Source organism: Podarcis liolepis (genome assembly GCF_965112155.1).
Source record: "Podarcis liolepis genome assembly, chromosome: 10".
NCBI lineage: Eukaryota > Metazoa > Chordata > Lepidosauria > Squamata > Lacertidae > Podarcis > Podarcis liolepis.
In genome coordinates, this window is record NC_139562.1 from 28,073,305 (window position 1) to 28,078,499 (window position 5,195).

The following is a 5,195-nucleotide window of genomic DNA, read 5'->3' on the forward strand; positions in this document are numbered from 1 at the left end:
CTATTCATTTGTTGTAGACACTCTTAGCCCTCTTGGTACATTTCTGCAGCAATTCAAACTGCAATGCTCTGTGGCTGAGAAAATGTGATTCTCCTCTCCTGCCCCTCTAAATAAGTGTTTGCATTGCAATAATTAATAGAGTGGAGGGAGATTATACAAGTGCCATGGTCACCTACTGGATAATGCCCATGACATCACTCTCCTGAGCCTGTGCCATTTTGTGAACATTAAATTAACATTCTGTCTTTTGTTAATAAATTAAAGGCTGGGTGCTCCCCACTGTTGTATTCATGTGTCGCTCACTCAGTCACCCATTTTAAAACTAGCAAACAAAACCACAAATAAAATTTCCTGCAGAAATGTATCACAGTTTAAAAACATTTGTTCCACTTTTCTTTTGTTCCATTGTTTTCATTTTAATTTTTAACTCTTTAAGGGCTGTGGACCTTGCCTCCAGTACCAGAGCACACATTTTCACTGAAGGTTTAAAAGATAATGATAATAATAATAATAATAATAATAATAATAATAATAATAATAATAAGGCTTTAGGTGGTTTGTGCTGCCATCTATATCTACCCAAACACCCTCGTATGTATCATATTTACACAAACTAAGTGAGCGCAATATGCTTCCACCCACACCTGCTTAAGCATACTTGCTGGTACAATACAAACATTCTTTTGTACGGATATGCACGTTCCATATATTTATATGCAGAGCAGTGAAATATATGGCCTACTTTTCTAGCAACCGGAAAAGAAGCTCTTCTAGAAATGTTCTGTAATGGCCCACTGCAGGCTTTCATCGTAAACAACAACACTGTTTTCTGAACATGCCAGCTATTATTGAGAGAGCACATTATGCGCACACGGAGCAACCTCCCCATAAATGTGTCTCCAAATGTACAATCCCATAGTTGGTGCAGATATTCTAGGGTTTGGCTTTAGGGCTGTCCTGTGAGGAAGACACTCACTGTGCCCAAATCTCTGATGAACAATGCCAACATCTACCGCTTCTGCCACTGCCATGCACAATCTGTGCAAACAATGTTCCTGCTATTTCCCTCTGTCTACCAGTAGCATGGATTTCAGTGTTGCGGCTGCTTTGATGCAGAATTCATCTCTGTCTAAGATGCTCTAACAGTATCCTCTTTTCTGATTTACGCTCAAGACTTTTTTATTTACCCATGCCTTTTAATTATTGTGAACTGATATTAATTGTAACTGTATTAGGGTGAGGGGATGCTCTGCGGCTATCATTAGGGGGTGGTTTCTGCCTACTTGACTGCACCCTTTAGCTCAGAGAGCAGCTTCTAGAAAAAACTTGGGAGGGAGCTTTCTGGCCCTTTTTGGTCGAGGCATAAATGATGGGCATAGAGTGGTGTTGCTAAGTATTGTGTCAGAGCTGCTCCCAGATCCTAGCTCACAGAGGATCACGCTAGCCAGCATTCACTTTATAAAAGTCTTTATTGAGTTACAGTTTCCATTTTCAAGCTGCCGCGTGCAGCTCTACGTCTTATAAGCTAGACCGGCGAAGCTCCGTCTGAGTCTCCGCCCCTTGTACACCAACTTAATACCCTAGCCTTACTCCACCTTTTCCGCCTGACCGTTCTTCTCTGGGTCCCTCTGCCCCCCGTGGTCTCTTCCTTCCTGGACTCTTCTGACGCTGACCCCCCGGACCCTCCTGTCTCCTTGCGTCGGGCTTTAGGACCTGGCTCCCTTTCCGGGCTGCTAACTGCGCCGCCTTCCTGTGCATTTGAACTTGGCGCGCGCGCCCAACTTTCCACTTTCCGCTTGACCGTTTCTTCGCTCTCCGATGGAGGTGTGGCCACTCCTGACTCATGCCCTCCCCCCTGCTGCGAGCTGCCAGAGCTCGATACCTGGCGCCTTTCCTCCCCACTGCGCTCTGTTGGTGATGCTGGCCCCGATTTCCAACTGCTGCCCTCTGAACCCTCTCTGGACCCTTCTTCCTGGGGTGTCCCCCTAAGCTCCCCCCTTGCTCTGGCCACTGGCGCTCCTTTCTGTGAATCTTCTGATTCACTGGACAGACTCGGAGATCTCGGGTCGTCGTCGTCACTCATCTTTTCTTCGGACTCCTCCCCCTCGCTCTCTGTTTCCTCCCTTGCTCTCGCCTCTGCTCCTGAACCCCTGACAGATTGATTGAATTTACAGCTCACCTTTTTCTCCAGGGAGATAAAAGTGGTGTATATGGTTCTCCCCCTCCTCCTTTAATCCCCACAACAACCTTGTGAGGTAAGTTAGGCTGAGAGGCAGTGACTGGCCCAAGGTCACCCAAGTGGGGATACGAACCCTGGTTTCCCAGGTCCTAGGCTGGCATTTTAACCACTACGCCGCCATCAGCTTTGGGGCTACTTTTGGATGTGAACTTATTGAATATTTTTACTTTATGTATAAGTGAACTTTATGCTCACATAAATGTTGATATATATTAAGCGAACTGTTTATTATTTTTTATATTTAATGTTGTAGTGCTATTATACTTTTTCTTACATTCTGTTCTTGTACTATTGTATTTAGCTTTTTTTTTATTTACATGAACATGCCAAATGCAGCAGCTAGATATATTGACCCATCTGCGGTGGACTTGCCCATGCACCCACCTTTTCTGGACTAAAATATTTCATGAAACAGAACGAATCATAAATCAAACCACTGCTATGGACCCCCAAAACATCCTGTTATCTCAATGTATGAACCAAAAGCACAGGATCTCATTCAGAAAGATCTTATCACTCATCTCATGACAGCTGCAAGATTCATCCTAGACAATTTTTTTTTGGAGATTGTTAAACACAAATTTGATGGAAGCCTGGTTCACTCAACTATGGGATATAATTCTTATTGAGGGGAGGGAATCGACTAACAAACCACACAAACAAAGGAATAATAAAAACACAGATAGCTTTTACTTAACTTGGTTCAGTTTTATTTCACATGCTATTTAAGCAGAACATGGGTACAGTCGACCTTATTTTGTGTTACCGCAAACGTTAAAAAAAGGGGAAAGGAAATAGCAAAAAGGGTTGCGTTGGTGCGAAGGAAATCGCCTGAGCTAAGTGATGGGCCGCAGCAAAATGAATGGCTTGCCTGGTGTAGCAATTTAAAGTGGCCTCCAGGTGGCAGCTGTTTTATATGCACCAGCCCGTCCTCAAGTCCTCTGAGGAGGCTGGTGGCCATTTTGTAGAATTGACAGTTGAGAACAGCTGTGACTGAAATGTTCAGCTTATGCTCCGCTGGCCAAACAATAAATGAGTTTTTAAATGGTATGTGACACCAACACTGAATCATGGTTACTGAAACCTAGCTAACTTCCCTCTATCCTGACTCAGCTTCATTACTAGACTTCTGTCATTGGTGAGCCACACATAGGTTTCCCTTCCCCAAACATTTTGTATCATCTCTACTTGGTCTTCTGTTTCCCCCCTGCATTAACTATACATCCAGAATTTTGAACTGTTCGTCTTGGGCCAGGTTGTGTTTCCCATGTAACACCACACATTTTGAACATGTATTGGTGGAGCCATCATTACGTTTCACCTGGCTCCTTCTTTGCCAGTGCAGTGACCTACAGAGGTCATTGAAGGTCGTACAGAATTTTTTTTGGCAGCGCAGTTAGGAACTGAACTCAAACTTTCCAAATATTGCACCAACCTGAATATAAGAAGAGCCTGCTGGATCAGGCCAATGGCCCATCTAGACAAGCGTCTTGTTCTCACAGTGGCCAACCAGATGCTTACAGGAAACCTGCATTTCTCGTAATATTCACATTTCTGTATGCAATTTTTCATAGTATATGCATTTTTTTTTAGCAATTCACCCCTGATAGAAGGCGTTTTTTTGTTCACTATGGTCACTGATATATGTATTCACATTCTTGGTTTAGAAGACAGCACCGGCAAATTTGGAGAAATGCAAATTCAGAGAAAAGCTGTGCTTTGGTAAATCTGCATTAAAATACCATATTTACTTGACTCTAATGCTCACCTTTTTTGGCCAAATTACACTGCAAAAATTAAGGTGCACATTAGATTTGATGGCACATTTACATTCGCCAGCAAATACTTTTTTGTTTGTTTCAAGGTTCTGAAAATTAAGGAGCGCATTAGATTCAATGGCCCATTAGACTCAAGTAAATATGGTACATTTCCACATCAGCTTGTGAATTATCTAAACTGTTGCTCTTCATCAGCACTGCAATATGATTTTTCCTAACATACACTTCTGTACACAAATTTGTCTTCTGCGCAATTTTGCAAAGCAATTTCCCCCAAATATAACACATATTTTAGTGTTATTTTCATGAATATATGCCTTTTTATGCACACTTTGCCTCAGTATAGGCATTTGTGCACACATTATGTGGCTCGAGAACAGCATTGCAAAATTCAGAGAAGTGCAAAGTTCAATGGATGGCTGTGTTTTGGTTCTCATAATGTTCTGGAAAGTACAAATTAGGTAGGTTTGCCTTTAAATCAAATTTCTCTACCACCCCCCTAGTCATGGGGTCAAATAGGAAGGCTTCAATTATAATTATATTGAAGATAACACTTTAGGAACAGCCACATGCCATGTAAGTATGTGGAAGGCATAATGCCTTGAGAAAGTTATCTCCCAGTTATTAAATAGAACTTTGGAAGAGCAAAGGAATAACCAAGAATGGCTTTTGTCTTTTCCAACTATTTTGTAGCATCCCCAGCATCTGCAGGTAGTGCCAGGAGAAAGCTCTGCCTGAAACCCTGGAAAGCTACTGCCAATTAGTGTAAACAATACTGAGCTAGATGGATCAATGGTCTAACTTTGTACATGGCAGTTTCCTCTGTCCCTAACTCTAGGTTTTAGCTTTCCTTGGTTCTGGTTATTGCTGCCACTAGTTTTGCTTCACCACAAGTTGTGTGATGATATAGCAGCATTGCCAGAACACCATGGACAGAGCCATAAATACATATCCATTGTTTGATTACTCAGCACTTGATGATCTGCAGCTGAACTGCTTTTATTTGAAACGTATCATCGCTTGAAGTGATTTAAGGAATACAAATGTGAAGGAGATGATCCAAAATGAACCAAGATAAAGAAGGAGTTAAGTACTGTGAATAAGACATTAGTAATGACAAACTCAAACTTGATTATATCACAAACGGAAAACAAAAATAATGCATTGAGTGTCGATAA